This window comes from Thermobia domestica, chromosome 7, assembly GCF_964235325.1.
Source record: "Thermobia domestica chromosome 7, izTheDome1.hap1.1, whole genome shotgun sequence".
Classification (NCBI taxonomy): Eukaryota; Metazoa; Arthropoda; class Insecta; order Zygentoma; family Lepismatidae; genus Thermobia; species Thermobia domestica.
Window position 1 is genome coordinate 146,753,031 of NC_137460.1, and position 21,827 is coordinate 146,774,857.

Below are 21,827 nucleotides of genomic sequence, written 5' to 3' on the forward strand. Positions count from 1 at the left end.
TTTCACGACACACTATGGTACTGCGGGAAACACTGTCTGCAAACCACTTACTACTGTAAAGCATGACACATACATTTGTTTGGAGTCTCACAATGTTTACCTGCATTGAATGTTGATGTAATTGTGTTACAGTTATTATATCGAATAAACATTAATGGTACTACTAAATGTTATTAGAAACTTGGAACAAGATATCGTCGATTAGCTAAAACAGAAACCTTTTGATTAAGTTACATTTGAAGATAATCTTACACGGCAATCAGAGTGGCTGGCCCTCTGCTGAAGACTTGACAGGAAAGTTACTCGAAGAAATAGATACTACACCAGGATTTTACGATTTCTAATAATGAATTTCATACCTCGCTTTGTGTAGGTAACCGCTTATCACAACTCTTCTGTTGGCCTTGTCTTTTGTTTTCAAGCGATGTTCAAAGATATACAAAATAATTTAATGCACGTAATTAGTAACGTGATAGAAACAATTTTAGAGAAATTGAAAAATCAGATTTTCCTTGATTACGTTAGACCAACACGATGTTAGAAGTGGCCCACAATTGAGGGGTAAATTTGGATAAGGGCGTAACTAGCAATTCAGCAATTTTTCAGGAGATACGAATGATAACCCTGTGCAAACGGGCAACTGGTAGAGAGTTGAGATTTGTTCTATCTTCTTTTATTTAACAATAGCTTTCATACAATATGCTACTTGACCCCCGGTTTCATTTGCAAATTTTGAGTTGGACCCCGCCTGGGACCCTGCGAGTGCCCCGGGGACATAAATTTTTCATTCAAAATGTACTGTGCTCCCCACACTAATTTGATATGTATTAGCTGAGTTCCTTACCTGACCGTTTCCGAAAAATCTGACCCAGAATCTGACTTTGTAATGTATAGTATGGAGCTCAATTTCTAACTTTTCACATTTGGCGTGGGAGACCCGGGTTCGATTCCCGGCGGGAGCTCATGTGGTTCGGATTCCACGTTAATCAGTAGGTCCACGTCTCATATAGCCTCGCTGCTGAAAGGGACGCTAAACTAAAATCAACTCAACAACTCTAACTTTTCACGCTTATATCTCTGCAACGGTTGCGATCGAGGATTATCCCTTTTCGTGTTATGTTCTTTTGGGACAAGGTATCCAACGGTCATAGTCTCGACTCGAAATCAGCGTTACACTTGGATAGGTTCCCTCGTTAGACACATACGAACATACTCAAATTGCAGAAAATACGTATATCTCATTTTACCGGAAATAGGTCGATACGCCCTTATCCAAATTACCCCTTCAATTATTGACTGTTTTGAGGTACGTGCATAAAACGAAAGGTTTATCTCTTTTACTGATATTAGACTTTAAAACTAGTGTGACGCTGTGACTCAGTGGTAAAGTGCTCATCTCTGATACGCGTTTAATCCCAGACCATGAGAGTTTGTTGTGGACATGATGTCGTGGGTTATCTCCAGGTTCTCTCATTTCCTTCCAGATTCTCATTTTATTAATTCTTTCATAATCATTAACTCCAATCAATCATCCGTCTTTTTAAGCTTAAAGGGATAAATCATAGCACGTTAAAAGATTGCATTCCAACGCTTGAATGAAAAAATTAAAATGTAAAAATTAATTAGTCATTTTTTTTTAAATCACATAAGCCAATTTATGAAGCTTAGTTACTGGATGAGAACAGTTAATCAGAGTTACAAATTCTCATCGTGTTGGACAAGAGTTTTGGTTCTGATGTCCATACGAAAGAAGAAACATGTTCTCAGAAGTTACACTGGACAGGAGATGCGCATCATTTAATGATGGCGAATATCCTGATTTTTTGGGAACCTTATAAACAGGTTGAAGAAGCTAACTCTATGGCCTATGGAACCCAGAGGTTCAATGCCGCGTTCACAAAAGCTCTCCGCTGACTTCTATCCTTAGCCAACTTGTATTCCTATTTCTGTGAGATCCATCTTAATATTGTCTTCCCATCCACACCTAGGTCTTCCTAATGGTTGTTTTCCGATTGGACTACCAGTTAAGACTTTGAAAGCGTTCCTACTTTCTTCCATCCTGGCTACCTACATGACCTACCCATCTGAGCCTCCTAGACTTGATGACCCTAATAATGTTTGGTAAACCGTGTAAAAATTATGTAGTTGCTCGTTATGAATTTTCCGCCAGTCCCCATTCCCGATCGTCTTGGGTCCGAATATTCATCTCAAGATCTTGTTCTCAAATACTTTGTCTACGTTCTTCCCTCAGAATAAGGGACCATGTTTCGCAACCATACAGAATAGGCACGTTTATCGTTTTATATATTTTAAGCTTCAAATTCCTCTTCAGAATTCGCGACAACAGAGATTTTTGAACTGGTTTGAAGAAGCTACCAATTGATTTTGCGTTCTTCATTTTCAATCATCTGAACCGAAAATTCAGAAATGCAAAACAACACTAAGCACAAATTAACACTATCACACGCTACAACAGTTTGTCACTAACTGGATTTAAGATTTTCTCTAGATATTCTACGCAAAAAGGAACATGGGGGAAGGGGCTAGGAACCGCGATATCTTTGTTTTCGACCATTGCACTTGCCAGAGGAATTGTTAGTTATATGAAAAGAATGAATGGATGATTTTGATTTTATAGAATAACTGAAGGAAGATAAGGACTACCGTTTTTTTTTTTGACGTTTTTAGAAATGCGTGGTGACAACCCTTAAGAATCGCCAATGATGGACGGACTTATAGTTTTAGAAATGCGTGGTGACGTCCCTTAAGAATCGCCAATGACGGACGGACTTATAGTTTTAGAAATGCGTGGTGACAGCCATTAAGAACCGTCAATGAGATACTTTATAGTTTAATACATAATAGTTAGTATTTTAGAAATGTTTGGTAATGTGCCTTAAGACCCGCCACTGATGGACTTTACGGCAAAAATCAAGTGTGCAATTTCTTTGAATCTTTATAACTGAAATTGTGATTAAACAGAATTGCGTACTGTCCAATATTTTTTGATGGTAGATTTTATATAAATCTTTACGGCAAAAAATCAAGTGTGCAATTTCTTTGAATCTTTATAACTGGAATTGTGATTAAACAGAATTGCGTACTGTCCAATATTTTTGATGGTAGATTTTATATAAATACATTGTGTCTGAATGATTTGTCATGAATCTGTATTCATATTGGGAAGTCTTTTCGGAAAATAAGCAATTTACACATAAAGAACACTTTTAGAACACATACATATTCAATATTTACTACAGATAATGTTCAAAATATATTGTTTAGTGTAAAATAATTAAGTTCAACAGAAAAGATAGACAATTGTTTTGCTTGTATCCCTAATATTTAGAAAATCAGTCAGTATTAAGTGTTTTATATAAAGAGTTCTTAGTTGTATTGGATGCAATTTTCCAAGATACATGCGAATATTGCAATTTTACGTAAATGTGTAGACTTTTCTTTCCCACAGTTAGACTCGAAAGAAAAGAACTACGTTCATTGATTCATTTTGGATCATAGCAGCGGACTTCTCCCTTTGAATTCGTGTTAGAATAGCTTGGCTATCACGAAACGTAGTGAATACTCAAATGGTTCTTTTTCCAAGACATGACAAATGAAAGAATGTAATTAAATGAGAGAAATTTAAGCTAGATGTTCTTTATTTCTGAATAAGTCTTGGGAATATATTTGAAAAATATAAGAAATATGAACTTGCGTATTTTAAACATGTGTTGCAGTATTCAGAATCTTAATCATATGGTAGTCACATGGTTTTTGTACATACTAACTCTATATTAAGCAAGGTAATGAGTGAGAAAAATAAATATTGGCTTTGTAAAATGAAATGAAATACGAAATATCTTGTTAGGGGTGCAGAAAGAGAATCCAATGCAGTGTGAACGCGCTCTTTTTGCGTGTGGAAAAGGGAATATACCCGGACTGAATTCCCCCTCATAACTTTTCAATTACTGAATGCACTCGTTTGCGTGGAGAAAAGGGGACACTATACCCGAACTGAATTCCCCCCCTCATAACTTTTCCAAATAGTGAACGCGCTCTTTTTGCGTAGAGAAGAGGGGCTATACCCGTCTTTAAGAGTAATGCCTCTTATTACTGAACGTTACTTGTTTTATACATGGATTTCACAGTGAGGCACTAGGATTTTATTGTAAACGTATGCAGCAATACTAGTAGAGGGGTCCCTCACTGAAAGACTGGGGTTCATATCCCAGAAATGATGAGGTACCGCACCACTTAAGTAAATATTTGCTCTGTCACTGAAAGACTTGGGTTTATATTCCTTATTTAACCCAATAGTTTTACTTATACGCGTTTGATTTTCAATACTTTGATAGAATATTAAGACCAACAGAATATACAAGCATATGTATTTGAATGAAGTGAATATGTGTTATGGTTTATTACACATTGAAAACATATATACTATACTCACCTGAGAAATATACGGAAATCAGTCGCACACGCGTCAGCAGTGCTCAACTTTCAACGCACAACTAATCTTTAATTATGACTTTTGCCGATAGGTGTCACTACTAGTTCTATTAAAATAGTATTAAATCACTATTGCTAATGTATTGGTTTTGAATTTTTTTCTTGGAAACATATTGGTAGTATTAGTATAAAAAGTATAAGGAATCCGCAGACATAGTGTTTGTTCAGTTGGCATAACCTACGATTGAACTACATACCCCCTAAACATATGAAGTGAACATCTTACCACCTTTTTAAATAAATAAATAAATAATTTTGTATGAATTCCGTTTTATAGCATCAAAATTTTGCTTGTTATGTTGTAGGAGTGGAGTCATATGTTTTTTTTTTTATCGGGATTGAGATATAGGATTTTACAAGTGCAAGAGTTTTTGCGGGTGAATTAGATTTATCTTTTATACGATGATGAAAGATTGATTTGATTTTATATTTCCGATTTCTAAACATTTAACCTGTGAGATCAGACAATTTTCAGCGAGCACACTATTCGGGAAAAAGAGGGAAATTAGGTATCACGCAAGGCATTTGTTTGGTGTAAATGAGAAAAACATTATTATTATTTTTGACTAAATGCCCCGCCGGTAATTGGACCAGAACCGCTTGCTTTGAATACGTTTTCGGCTACGTCCGCGTCGCGACACCTTTATACCAGGAATCGGGCCCGGGATCGCTTACATTGAACGCAAAAAGCGAAAGCAAGTACGCTACACGGAACCACCCGCATTAAAGCCAAAACGCGTTAGCGACTACGCTGTGAGGGGGAACACTAGTTCCCCTACCGGAAATTGAACCAGGTGGTGCTCGCACTGAATGCAAGAACGTTACCGATTATATTGTGAGGGAACACTAGATTTGATCTTAAGTTATTGGTACGTTTAGCTTTGGGTCTTACACAACACAGATAGTTTGCTTGTACAGATTTATTCAGAATTGGAAAATGTATAAAGTACTCTGCCAGAATTCTACATAGCTTTTGCAAACTAAAGGCTAAAAGAAACTGATTTTCGTACGTGGATAGAATAACAGAATTTTTATTTCTATTAAGTATAATTTGCACTATTTCGGTGAAATTATGTTGTACTAATAACATTTTTTTTATTATTTTCCAGAAGAAATGGAGTCCCAACACCAACCATCAACATCATCATCCGCTTCTTCCTCCTCCTCCCTTAACCATATCGAGTGGTTTGAAAAAATACATAATTTATTAGATGTAGCAGAGGGAAAGAAAAGGAGAAGAGATGAGGGGACATCACAAAGGACGAAAAAGACGCGCTACTCACCAGTGGTAGAAGTGGTTCAAAAAAGAAAAGAAGCTACACCAGTGGAAGAAGTAACAGTGCCACTAACTCAAGAAAGAAAAGAACTTCGACCAGTGGAAGAAGTAACACTGGAAATAGTGGGGGAGCGGGGTAATAGCGGGGCAGCGAATGAAGCTGATATATATTTGAACGATGGGGAAGATTGGGTTATAGTGAAGGCAGGGGAAAAGTGGGATAGATTAGAGAAGGCAAGAAAATTAAAAGAAAAATTTTTGAAATAAAATAAGTTGTATATATATTTGTAAATAAATCGTGTGTTCTTGCTGGATGGGTGCTGGGAAATTTGTGTTTTCTTTCCTCTGAATTTTTAAAACCTTTCTAACTTTTTAACAGTACTGAGGTATTTTGATAATAGTCTCAATAACTAATGTGCAAACATATAAGGTTTCTTCTTCCTTTATATATACTTGAAATTAATGCAGGTTCTATTTTGATGAATGGTTGAATTTTGAGTTTATTTTTCAGCAAGAAGTCTCTATTTTTTTTCTAAATTCTTAGAACATTCCTTGTAAGAATTAATCTGTTGTCACATGACCTATCTTCGGGAATCGAATCCTTGACGAGTGATATTAGAAAATGTTTTCGTACAAATAAAAATATTAAATGTCCAACACTGATGTACTATTCAGTTAGCCAAGACGATCATACTAACCACTTGGTCATGAAACAATTTTAGTTGGTACAGTAGAAAACAAACTGTACACGGAACTATACTGTACAAACCTTGAAGATTTCAAAACAATTGAAAAGAGAGAAAGAAAATTGCTTATTTGATTTTTCACCAGTAATATTTCTCTTTGTCTTGTGGTAAACTAATCAAAGTTTAAACTTGGATAGGCTAAAGGAGACAGTAATTATGAGAAATGAATGAATGATTTAATGTTGTTTCGTCTTGAAAAACTCCAAGAGAGTTCACTACAAGTCTAACTGCTGGTACTACCACTGACCCACTGCTGTCTTATATTGAAATTTGAAATCAGATTCTTTACTAGTTAAATAAATAATTAGTGGTCTCTCTTCGCTATGTATTGAAATGATTTCACCTTGACTGTGTATTAAAATGAAATGTGACACCTCACAATTATTTTGTCTAGGATAAAGCAATTGGTAAAATGAAGAAACTCTGAGAGGAACGCTTGGAAAATGCTCAAGAAAAAAGTTACAGACACAATATGTTCAGCCATAATTTTAGTTGGTCAACCCGGGATCTCAACCATCTAAGGTGAAGTTTGGTTCAACAATTAGTTTGAAAATATGTATTCGTGAAGATAGAACAGTAAGCAAGTTGTATGTCAAGTCTCATTCTAACATTTAATTGGTGTAAACCTCCCTTGCTTTTGAATTTGTGAGCGTAATGTGAAAACAATCTTATTTTATTTGACATCACATTTGCGTGGCAGGATTAAGAAAAACTTCACGTAAGATAGTCATGATACGTATGAATTTGTTTGGAGTTCGCCATCATCAAAGCTATTTTCTTTGTAGTCCTTAGACAGTAAACTGATAGACTTTGAAGTTCTTTTAAACATTCTACTTGGGAATCGAATCCTCTTATTACTTATTTCTTCTTCTTTTGAGTATTTCTTTTATTGGATTATCTGCTTTGCGGTATGTATTTTGACTTACCAATTACATTTTTAACGAATCGCTTGTTCAAGCTATGAACAAATTTATTTGTGAGCCAATAAAAATCCTTCGAAACACTAAAGTCTATGAACATATTAAGAGCTACTTGTGAAATAAATGGAAAATGATATTAGAAAAATATAAGTATGAATAAAATTTAGATGTCAAAGACATGTACGCTATCCGCTTAACCATACAAACTTTTGTTTCATCTCGTCTCATCTCATAGGCAAGCTAGAACAAAGAGAGAAACTATTCTTATTACTTTTAGTACAGAGGTTATATGAGACGTGAAATCGATACAACGATCATTTAGTGTAATCTCCTTTTCCTTATGCTCTGTAAGCTAAGAGAAATGAATAATGCTGACAATCAAAACAAAACAAAATGTACATTTAGAGGAAGAGAGAGATGAATAGAGAAAGGTATAGAGATGGAGAGAGGGAGAGAGGTCCACAGATGAAGAGAGAGAGGTACAGAGAGGTAGAGAAATAGAGAGAGGTCCAGAGAGGGAGAGAGATGGAGGGAGAGAGAGGAAGAGAAGGATAGAGAGAGGTACAGAGAGGGACAGATAAGGAGAGAGAGAAGTTCAGAGATGGAGAGAGGTCCAGAGATGGAGGGAGAGAGAGAGGTACAGAGAGGGAGATATGGAGAGAGAGAAGTTCAGAGAGAGGTCCAGAGAGGGAGAGAGAGGTCCAGAGATGGAGGGAGAGAGAGAGGTACAGAGAGGGAGATAGGGAGAGAGAGAATTTCAGAGAGAGGTCCAGAGAGGGAGAGAGAGGTCCACAGATGAAGAGAGAGAGGTACAGAGAGGTAGAGAAATAGAGAGAGGTCCAGAGAGGGAGAGAGATGGAGGGAGAGAGAGGAAGAGAAAGAGGATGTACACTACAAAAAAAAGTTTGTATTCAATAATCTTCATGGTTTTGCGGAATATGTTCCTATCTTTCTTTACAACGATTTGATAGTTCACATCATTTTATTTCTTCTTCCCAACATTACGATCTTCAGAGTCAACTGAATTCCTCATAAGCAATACGAAGCTAGAACTAACCTAATGATGGATTTGTCAACAATTTCATAGTTCTCACTGTAATTTTTCGTATTATTTTAGAGTGCATATGCGTAGCAGACTCCTTGTTAAAATTGTTTGAACACTAAATAATGATGAGTAAGCACTTCAAAATTAGACCTGATATATAGCTGAAGCTATTAAATACCAACAAGTTGAATGGGCTCAAGTCAGAAAGTATACTTGAACTGAAATCTTTATTTCTAGTGGGTATGAAGAACACCTCTTAAGACATGTGGGTGAATAAATGAAGGAAAACATGGGTGTTGGGAATCGAATCACAAACTACCACATCAGAGATGTGTACCCTATTACATATAAAGCTATTTGATTGTACAACAGATAAATAGGCGATATACTACACTTTATCCGTAAAATAAATTCCAATTTCATGAAACGTAAGAAGGAAAGGTGGCAGAGGCCGATGTTGTAAACTTTTATAATTTGCTCAGTTTACTTTAAATATTATTAGGAATTAGATTTTTTTCTTTCTTTGTTTGAGCTTATCAGTCTTTAAGGACATGTTAGCTATGAAGGTCTCAGTATCTATTTATCTATAAAAAGTGTACTGCACTATGATCAATATCGACACTCGGAGATTTATCAACTGAATATGAGAATTTGTATAAGTTTGTAGCAAAATAGCTGATTTGGACAGCGAGTACATCTGCAACATATATTCGCAACCTACACTAACCACTGCTGACAAACATTCTCGTTCTCCTTAAACATTGAAATAAATGAAATCTTTGAGTATTACGTACCACATTTATGTCGGTTAGGCTAAAGGAAATGACGAAATGAATAAAACTATGAAGGAAAACGGGGAAAATTCCCAAGAAAAGATACGAACACAATATTGTCCGGCACAAAGTTCACTTCTCAGATCCTTAAACAATTTATTAGTCCCATTTGATTTTGCCTATGACCAGTATTATTTTAGATAATGTTTGTTGTACTTATCTGTGCACATACTTTTCTGCATTAGTAGAGCAACTACCCCATCCCGGTGTCAACTCTGTTGAATTTTACGCGGGAACCAAATCAAAAGCAATACCAAAAGCAAATAGAAAAGGGAGTAAACCGCTAAGGCTTCAATGGGTAATAGGATAGGCCGAGTGTGGACAAAGTAGGAAACTCAGCATGAGAGAGAGACTTAAGAATGTTCAAAAGTAAGAAAATGATAATTAGATACAGCTTAAGATAATCATTATTGGAAAATAACAAGAGCAAAGGACTACTTAAGAATCGGAAAATCTAGTAAACATTGTTAAAATCTTCCCTTTAACTTTTAAAAGGATTATTTATCGATCAAATCAAACTGTCACATTGCGTTGAAATCCAATAGTCTAATTAAAACAAACACATGCAAAGGATCTATTGATGTTCAGGTATCGTGAATTCTAATTATTAATCTAAATGTCAGTATATAGAAATTCAAGCAAGCGCGGGTAAACGGGATGGGTGACTTTATCTGTCGTAAAAAACTCTTGTAAAAATGAAAATATTTTATTGCAAAAAATGTGATATTCAAGCAAGCGCGGGTAAATGGCATGGGTGACTTTGTATGTTGTAGAAAAAAACTGTTGCAAAGATGAAATATTCAAGTTAATTTGAATATAAGAATCACTTCATAATCATAAAAGAATAGCAGCTAAAAATAATGGGGGTGGAAACTATGAGTTTCAGGTCTACCTTAAACTTGTTCAAACCTGTTTTCATTGGTTAATCCAAATAATACAATACATCCTACGGTGAAACGTATAAATACCAGGGTTAACAAAGGTACATATAATAATCTTGTGCTGTTGTAGTCGATGAAAAAAGATTTCTTCTTCGTATAGTGGACAGTGAAAATATTTATGCCTAGTGTTTTAGAAAAATACATAAAAACAATATTTTCAAACTGTTGAAGATTCGAACTGAAAAATGTCTAATGCTGAAAACGTATGGTTTTGTTTCTGCAATAACATTCGCATAACCACGCAGTGCTTAATAAATGCGTTTCAACTGTGGGAATCTAAAAGGAGAAGTATGCTTCTTTGCAGTGGATGTGCAGATGGATTAAAAGACGCAATAAACCATGACTGTATTCTGTTAGATAAAAATATATTGAAAACAAAAGTACTAAGTATTGTTATGGATATTGATACACAGGATGAAATTTGGCATGAGTTTCAAAAGATGCACGGCAATACTTTTAATAAATTAGAACAGTTTTTTCATATATATGATGATGCCATTCATAATGATACATTTCTTAATCAACTGATAGAAATATTCTTGCAGAAAGATTTTAAGAAATTCTTAATTTGGAATAAAAACCATAGTGATAGTGATAGTGTTTGTGATTGAAAAATATGAAGAAATAATAGACGTATGGATAAAATGTTACTCCGCTGTAGGTGTATGACACATACAAAGTGTAAAAAGGATTTGATAAGACTTGATTTCTTCTGTGAGCATAAAAACTGATAACAAATGAATCTAACTGCTGTAATTCTCTAAGAAACTTGACAATAGTTACTGCATAGTTCGGTATAGTGCGATAATTTTAAACATATGTTTTGATAATGATGAAAAGAATGTGGTAAATGTTGCAGAGAAGAACTGATTAACACCAATACAAAATGAAAACTATGTACAACTCAATTTAAAATATTGAAAGATACGCTTCTGCTAGAATTATTTGGGAAATAAGTGTTTATAAGTCTTGATGAGTTGTTAGCATGTGTTAAAAGTTTCATAATGTAAGAATGAATAGATAATTTTTACTAAATAAGTGATAGTAAGATATTCACTATAATACATGTAAGATCCTACAAACAATAACCACAAAAACATTGGGTTACAAACGTTTATGTATGTTAGTTATCAATTGGTTCTTATACAAGGTGTAAATTTTGTTGTCATCTTTAATTCACGGATATTTTATACTCTTATCTCATTTGTTCTTCTCATAAATGATCATCTGGTATTCAGAGGTTAGTTTGTTTTCGAACTTCTTCGCATTTGCAATAGTACAACCATGTTAATGGTCAACACTAACATTGGCATCATCGCACAAATCCATACCCTGCTTTAACAATCGCTCAGGCTGATTCTTTAGTTTGTACACGTAGTTACGACGCTGATCAGTTTTACCCATTCCGAGGATGACAATATACAATGTTTCTTCATTGGGGTATAACACTTTTCCAAAAGCGTTACATAATCTTCTTATTTGGCTGAACCATGGGTTCGACCCTTTCCCTTGCATGGATCTCCCTTCTTTCCAAATGTTCATTAGTATTTAAACATTTTCAACTATATGGAACGATATATCGGGATTCAATTCCTTTTTAGGTTGTCATGTCATGTACATCGTTTGTTTAATTTTGACGCGAACTTTCAATAGTAATACCGATAAACATATCATCATCATTGACGTCATTTAGTGTATGTTCTTGTACAAATTCGAATAATGAGCGAACATATGTTTGCGGGTCTTCGATACCACTAGTGTGCATACATTCAATGGTAACTTCCTTTCCACGCATACCAAAATAAGGATATTGCATAGTTTTACTATTAACAATGCAAAAGTAATCCCGAGTGCCTGTACCATACAATGTGGAACATATACTATGTTCTGGTGCAAAACTCGTACTAACCCCGAAAAAAAACACCCATTAACTCGTCGGAATCATCAGCAGTTAAGCCAGTAGTCTTCCCTACAGACACAAATTCACTAATCTTTTCACACGTAGCTTTCAGCATATTGTCTTGACGAAAGAAGCCCACACAGTACAAATCAATATCTTTGCGGACTTGCAACTTTTCAACACAATAGTCGGTACACAGCCAAAATGCAGGAATGCTGCCTGCAGTAAGTTTACATATGTTTACCCTCACACCCGTAGCATAGCGTTGCGTTAACACCAAGTAAACAAAATCTTTTGTTTTGCATTAAGGCTGATCGTTATGTCCATTTTTCGTACATTGACATGTAGTTTGTTTCATGCATGGGTTCATCCTAATATTATCTTCCATTAATTCTATTCCTTCATATACATGATACTCTTTCATGTATTTTTCTTTGTCTCCTTTGATTTGACATAAGGTAAAATCTTAAAGCTTCCTGATATATTTAAATGACTAAGCTCATAACCAACAGTTCAAATTCCCATTCTTCAATAATTTGCAGAATTTTATATCCAGTCTTTAACGCTTTATGAAGTTCTGGGGTACAATATGTGTCTGTTAAGACATGCTGAGTGTCACAATGTGTGCATTCAATAATACCTTTTTCCTTACATGTGCAACATAAGCCAAACATAAGTCAGCCGTTACACGTATATGTCTACTGTTACATGCATATTTCTTTACTTTGTGTATATGTTCTGTATCATGAAACATTACAAGTGGATATAGTACTGTAACATCCAAATACTGAATTGTCATCCATTAAATCTGTATGAATAAAATCATGCTTTCTCACACTATATTTTCATAAGATCATGTATATAATTAATGTTATTATTAAGTTAATATTATATTCAATCAAAATAAAAAAAGTGCAGTTAGTCTGACGTATCAAATTAAATATTTTTCATATTTAAAATACACAGAATCTAATTCAATACGTAAACAAATATTGTAATGGGGAAAAACTTTTAAAATATTCATACTTATTTTCTGCGCATTTGTTTCGCGCATCCCCTACCTTTGCACTATAAATTCTGCGCATGCGTGTACTTGTACTAACACAAATAAAGTGGGTGATACGTTGTTAAGATGTACAGTCAAAAGGCAGATGTTTCAGCAGTTGCAAAGCGAGAAATAAATAATGTTAAACAATTAAAAACATATTCTTCTTTTCATAATAAGAAAAGGAAAGGTGAAATTGAAACCAATCTTTCCTTATCGCAAAGTAAACATGTAAAGTACATTTCACCATGTGAAAAACGTTTTGAACTTGAAAAACAAAAGAAAATTATTGTTGTACATCCAAATGATCCTGACATTCCTGAAGAAGACGCTGAAAAATATAGGATTATTTATCCAACACAAGAAATTAGCATAGACGATAGTGTGTATAGACGAAATTTCAGATACCCGAATGAAATATCCTTTGAAGAGGAAGTAGTAGTGCTAGATCAAAATACAATTTCTAATGACATTCTGATATTCAATGATGTGAAGTGTGGTTGTACTCCTAATGAAGTAAATGAAGTTTGTGTAAAACAGTTACTAGAAAAATATAAACTTTCTGAACCATTACTTTGTGAAAGTTGTGCAATTCGTAGTGAGAAAGAAACTGAGCATAAATGTGTAAGTGAAAGTGATGAAGAATTAAATACTACTGTGTGGAATTTCCTAATTAAGAAATCAACACGCGAGGAAATATTAAAACAATATCTAAAGATTCATGTGAAATACATAGACGTGAACATTATTCCCCATCTTATAAACAAATTTAACTATACATATCAGGAGATTACATTCAATGATTATCACATTTCTGATTTAAGAGAAACATATCTTGAACACGATAAAAATGTGTATCAACAATCCATACTGTGAATACCAATGTCGTTTCCTAAATACATACAATTATTGCGAATATCGGTGTTCTTCTTTTTCTATAGATGAACAATGTATGTTATTATGTATTGACCGTTGGAAACCACAGCGAGAACTTTTGTGTTACGGGTGTTTTCAAAATCGCGCAAATTTAAATGAACATGAGTGTATTACTTTAGACTATGATATGTTATGCTATAATGCATGGCGTAGAATGGTAAGCACACAAAGTTTTGATGACTTATATAAAGATTTTGCAACAGTGCATTGTGATATTGAAATTGATGATTGGACATTTACATATACATTATATAACATTTTGTTAAACAAAGATAACATTCAGTTAATTACAGAGTTATTCTTACAAAAAGATTTACATTATAATATGCACAAAAAATAGTAATAATGGAAAATAAAACTCTTCTGCTAATCAATTACAAAATAATAATAATAACAATGTGTATAAATTAACAAAAACAAGTGATAAAAAACTTTCAGCAGTAAACTGGCCAATATGTAATTGTACATATACTAATATAAATATAGATTGTATTAAACAATATATCAAGGAATGTTAAAATCACAAATGTATCTGTATGTAAACTATATATATATATATATATATATATATATATATATATATATCTTATTGTAATTTGTAAATAAAATTTTATCACTGTATATTACTTGTTTTCATTTATATTATTTCCTTAGATGTATGATTTTAAAACTTTCTTTTGTGTAAATGCGTTTTACATTATCGTACTTAAAATTATTTCATGCAACTAAAAAACTTTATCATGTGCATGTAACAAAAAAAATCCGTATGTTATGATCAGCGTGCCTAAAATTTGTTTGTACACTTTTATATTGCATGCATGTGAAAACTTCACATTTTCATTTTTTCACAAGTTGCATTTTAGTTTTGACAACTTGCATTTTCATTTTGACAAGTTACATTTTAGTTTTGACAACTTGCATTTTTTTTTAATTTTGAAAGTTACAATTTCATTTTTTAATTTTGACAACTTGCATTTTCATTTTGACAAGTTGCATTTTAGTTTTGACAACTTGCATTTCTAATTTTGAAAATTACATTTTCATTTTGACAACTTGCATTTTCATTTTGACAAGTTGCATTTTAGTTTTGACAACTTGCATTTCTAATTTTGAAAATTACATTTTCATTTTGACAACTTGCATTTTTATTTTGACAACCTGCATTTTTTTTAATTTTGAAAGTTACAATTTCATTTTCGTAAGTTGTATTTTTAGTTTTGACAACTTGCATTTCTAATTTTGAAAGTTACATTTTCATTTTTGACAACTTTTAATTTTTAATTTTGAAAATTACATTTTCATTTTTTAATTTTGACAACTTGCATTTTCATTTTTGACAAGTTGCATTTTAGTTTTGACAACTTGCATTTCTAATTTTGAAAATTACATTTTCATTTTGACAAGTTGCATTTTAGTTTTGACAACTTGCATTTTCATTTTGACAAGTTGCATTTTTTAATTTTGAAAATTACATTTTCATTTTCGTAAGTTGTATTTTTAGTTTTAATTTTGTTCAATCACTTCAATAGAAGTTCCGTGTTAATTATTTGTTTTTGAAAAACACTTTTCGACATTTATACCACATGTATGTGAAAAACTTTTTGCATGTTATGATTTGCGTTTGTAAAACACTTTCTGCATATTGTAATTCACGTTGTAAAACAGTTTCTACATGTTATGATTCGCGTTTGTAAAAAACATTTTCTGCATGTCATGATTCGCATTTGTAAAACAGTTTCTACATGTTATGATGTTTGTATGTAAAACACTTTCTACGTGTTATATTACATGTATGTGAAAACTTTCTGCATGTTGTAATTCACGGTTGTAAAAGCAGTTTCTGCATGTTATGATGCTTGTATGTAAAACACCTTCTGCATGTTATGATTCGCGTTTGTAAAATTAGTTTCTGCATGTTATGATGGTTGTATGTGAAAACTTTCTGCATGTTATTATTCGCGTTTGTAAAACACCTTCTGCATGTTATGATTCGCATTTGTAAAAACAGTTTCTGCATGTTATGATGTTTGTATGTAAAATATTTTCTGTATGTCATGATTCGCATTTGTAAAAACAGTTTCTGTTTTTATATATATTCTCCTTTGCCATTGCAAAGTCGGTGTTAATTTTTTTATTCTCTTGTATTATTTAATATCTCGTAATTATTTAATCGAACACTTTGTGTGAACGTATTAAGAATACGATGAACAATCTTCTTATTTCGTTTTACTTACCGTAATACTCTTACATCAACATAGTTATGTAGTGTTAAATAAATACTATGTAAAATACTAAGGACACTTAAGTGTGAACTTAAAAATGCTTTCTCATTGCAAAGTCGGTGTTAATTTTTTTATTGTAAATATATTTAAAAAAGTTTCTGTGGAACTCTGAACAATTTATGATTGTGAATATGATAAAAATTCTTGCAGAAAGTCTGCTTACTTTTCTTAACACAATACTCATAGAGTGTAATTCATCAAATATTTGTTGCACAAATTCGTTCTTATTTATTTATTTATGTGGATCTTTCGTTACATAAACTCTTCTTATTCAAGGTATGTTTGTTTGTTACACAAACTTTGAGGCTCTATGTTTCAAAATCACAAACTTTTAAATACTTCAAAGTATTAGTAAAATGAAGAAAAAATATAAAACACTCATCAAATACCAATTTTAAACGATAGAAACCATAAATGAGTTTCACCTTGTAAAATGTCAATGATACCTTTTATTTAGGAAAGTTTCTTTTATTAAATAAAAATCAAGAAATGAAATTCGTATATATTTATTTGGAGATAAAGATATATACAAGCAAGCAAGTATAGAAAATATTATATATATGTACAAACACACACACACACACATACACACACACACACACGCACATAGAAAATAATATATACAGATTATATTACATACAAAAAAGAAATCAATTTGTAGCGTTTCTATCTTTTTCTAATAAAATGTTCACTAGTCCTTCAATATAATTTGGGTTCTTTAATAAGTTGTCATAGTTTTCATGAAATAAATGTTCACTTCTTTTGTTAGCAGAATGTGATTTCACATAATTTGAATACACATTGTCTCTCACATTTTTGCTTGCCATAATTTTCCATGCTTCTGCTTCGAGAGTTAATATATTCACAAGAAGGCACCTGTGCCCGAACTGATTGAAAAAATTTAGGTTACAACCAGGGCAGAGTAAAACTGTATCTGGTTCCCACTTTAAAATACTATCTTTAACACATGTTTCACTAACAAAGTCACTATTACACTCGCACTGGTACTGCACACGCAAATCCAATGGAACCTTTTGGGGTGAAGATGGAAAGTCCAACGGTGAAACACTTGGTGATGGCGTGCTGGGTTTGCACTCTTCTATCTCGTTGAATAACTTACAAATTTCTTCCTCCTCTTCCTCATTAAATAAATCAGGAGATGTTGATCTTCCTTCTTGTTCTTCTTCTGCAAGTGTCCACTTTATCGCTGGAACTTGAAACTTTTGCTCCTGTGTTCCTGTTACTGGTACTGGTGAAGTTGTTTTTGATCCAACGGGCGAAGTTGGAATTAATATTGGCTCTTCTCTTAAATCAATGATTTCTTCCTCTATAATAACATCTGGAGAAGCCGGTGAGCAAATTTCTCCCTCTATAATAACATCTGGAGAAGCCGGTGAGCAAGTTTCTTCCTCTATAATAACATCTGGAGAAGCCGGTGAAAAATAGCAAGTTTCTTCATCAATAAACAAGTCCGGAGATTCTCTATGCAATTTAAACTTTTTGTTGGGAGATTCAACATAGTCAAATGAAGAATCCCAATCTACTTCGTTGCAAAGTTGAATTTCTCGTTGTACTGTACTGGCAGACGAATCCATGATGATACTATGTCAGTCTTCTCATCATACCCAGTATATAAGGAAAACTTATGTCAACGTCATATCACGTGGTACTTTAAAACACGCCCCTTACATCATTTAAAATATTTTCAAATGTACTTTCCCAATTCTCTATACAACTTTCAATAGGTATAAGGGATGGAGAAAACATATACTTACATTTCATTTATGATGTCATGTATCATTTATTGATCAAACATTCTTTTGAAACAACATCGTCAATATTATTAACATTGTACCACGTTCATTCACATCTTACAACGGTATTCCCTCAATAATGTTATTCATATCCTGTACTATTCACTTAAAATGTTATCTACGTACAAAGAAAAGTGTCAACACAATTCATACTGCAAAACTTCTTTTGTGTTTTCATTCGGTATCATATCAATGTGACAATCTTCTATTGTATTCAGTGCCGCTTCATGTTTCAACAGGATCAACAGTTCTTTTGTATTTCCGTTCACTGTCGCGTCATGTACCACCATTCGTGGTGCCAAACTTCTTTTGTATTCTTCGTCAACAATGTTTTATTTTCATTTCCTATACCATTAAAGTTGTTTTATTACTCTGTCGGTATTCTGTAATGTTTATCTACCGTAACCTTAATCTTCTTTGTATTCACCATCGACATTGTTTTGTGTTCACCTAACGCATTACCAAACTTCTTTTTATTACTCTGTCGGCACTCTGTGATGTTTACCTGCCACGACCTCAATCTTCTTTGTATTCACCATCGACATTGTTTTGTGTTCACCTAACGCAGTACCAAACTTCTTTTCTATTACCAATTAGCATACAGGTATAATTCAACATGTTTACCTGCCACGACCTCAATCTTCTTTGTATTCGCCGTCAACAATATCTTGTGTTCAGCTACCCTGACGCCAAACTTGTTTTTATTACCAATTAGCAAAGGGGCATGATTCAACATGTTTACCTACCACAACCTCAATCTTCGCCGACAATGTCTTGTGTTCAACTACCCTGGCGCCAAACTTGTTTTTATTACTCTGTCGGCACTCTGTGATGTATACTAAACGTGTCGTCGGTTTCCTTTGTATTTGTCTTCATGTTTTAACACGCACCTGTTACCCAGCAACGTCATCTTCCCCCTGTTGCACAACAAGTTTCCAAAAAGCGCGCGAAAAGTTCAGTTCATGTCTTAAGTTCCGCAGCGAAAGACGTACAAGTACCACGCTCTGTATATGTACACGCATTACATATCATACCGCAGTATACATATTCTATACACGAAATTTCTAGTATGCTCACACAGTGTTCGAGAAAATAAAGATACAATCCGTCAAATTAAAAAGTCCCGCATGAATAAAGTTTATTCCCTCCAATTTATTAGGAAAATACAAATAAGAAAGAGCTTCTAATGAAGCGAAAGAATAAAGAATTAATATGATCACAATCAAATTTAACAACGAGTATGCTTTAGCATACGATTCATCAAAATACAAGTTGCTATGCAAATGGTCAAATTAATTAATATATAATCACAATCAAATTTAACAACGTGTATGCTTTAGCATACGATCCAATAAATAAGGAGCTTGCAGGGCAAGCAATCCGTAAAATAAGATGTTCCGATTAATTTATTAAGAGAATTAATTAATATAATCACAATCAGAGATTGTTCTATGGAGTATGCTTTAGCATACGATTTGGGAAAAACATAATATAATCACAATCAAATTTAACATCGAGTTTGCACAGCAAACGATCCAATAAATAAGTAGAGTATGCTTTAGCAAACGATCCAATAAATAAGGAGCTTGCTTAGCAAGCGAACCAATACAAATTGTTCCAACTAATTTATTAAGAAAATACAAATAAAAGAATAATTAATTTGATCATAGCATAGCTGTTAGAAACAACCCTATCAAAATCACGTCCTTCATCCTCTTTTCTAGAAACTACTCCATCCCTCCTAACACGCAACCTTTTCCAGGAACCCGTCTAACCACCTAACAAACAGGGTAATAAAACAACCTCCCCCTAAAACATCCCCAAGGCCGACACGGCCATATTGACATCAAATGTATACAGCCATAAAAGCAATTAAGAGGGCAATAAAAGCTATTGTTGTTGACAAATCTAGTCAATCCTACTCTACCGCGATGGATTCCATGGCCTTCCAGAACGTTTTCAGAAGGTCGTCGATGCTGATGGGGACTATTTTTGATCTTCCAAGTTAGGTGACATATCGATGTTCGAAGGTGGTGGGTGAAAAAGCAACAAAACTTTTCTTGGTTACCTTTATATTTAAATTTAGGACCTTGTATACAGAACTTGTCTACATAAGATTGATTTTCTTTGAAATTTCGCTTAATTTCTTTACGGTTTCCTGACAAAAATATTTATTTATTTATTCATGACTAAAAAAAAATAAAACATAATTATTTTATTACACTGAGTAGAAATAAAAGAGAGAGCAAATGAAATCCAAATTGAATAAAAACAGTTTCTCGCCAAATTTTCCATCCTCTATGTCTTTTAAAACACTTGTTAAAGCATCTAAAAATATACTGTACTTTCAAATCAGTTTAGTACCTTTGTTTTATGGCTGTATTTGTAGTACCGGTACCTTGTTAAAACGTTTGTCTTCAAACTGTCAAATATAAATCGCAGTAAATTGTGTAATCTGTTGTCACAAAAAGTATAATATTTTTCGATCGGTATAAGGAAGAGATACTATACCATTTTTCGATCGGTATGGAAAAACAATATTTCTCCATACTATCTTACCGTAAATTATTAATTGTCAATAAACTTTGTTACCTTTAAATTAATGAAGCGAGATAATTTTACTCTGATGTTTTAAAAGCTGGTTATTTGGGGGGGGGGCAGGAAACCATTTGGGGGGCCTGGCCCCGGTGGGCCCCCCTTAGCTACACCCCGGCTTTCAAGGCCTCCATTTTCCTTCGTTTTTCATTTGTTTCTATTTACTTACCTGAGATGAATATATCTAAGTGAAATAAGAATTCAGGTACTTTTGGATATTGATGTTTGTAATTGTAATAATAGTAATAGGACTTACTATTTGCTTTTCCAGACAGTCGAATTTTACATTTTTCCCCCTTTACGTTGACCTACATTTCCTTGATTTGATATTTTCAAATTTCATATTATTTTCCACTGAAAAGTAACTGTAATTCAACAAGAAAATGGGTTTTTAAAACAACACCGACAACGTTTGGGAGGTGATTCCTAACACCAAGATAAGACAAAAAGTATAGACTAACCTGGGCGCACAAATGCTTCCTTTCGGAGTTACAGGCTGCTGAAAACATGAACTTTCGAGGTCCATAACTTCAAAACTATGGGACTTACCGTAGTCGGGTCAAGACTTCACTTATGATCTAATACGTATGCTATCCAAAAATGCATGATTCAGAATCCTGCTCTACTCACGCAACAATTTTCGTAGTGGGAGTTTGGCTACGGGCATATGATTTGAAATACTCACCAACTACTTCTATAAAAATTGTTGCAGAAGTATCGCAGGATTCTGAAACTTGGATATTTGGATAGGGTACATACTAGTTCCTAAGTGAAATCTTGATCCGACTAAGGTAGGTCCCACAATTTTGGAGCTATGGACCTTTAAATTTCATTTTTTCATGTTTTCGGCAGCCTATAAATCCGAAAGGAAGCATTTGTGCACGCACGTTGGTCTATACTATTTTGTCTTATCTTGGTGTCAGGAATCACCTCCCAAACGTCGTCGGTGTTGTTTTGAAAACACTCTGTATATGATAATTAA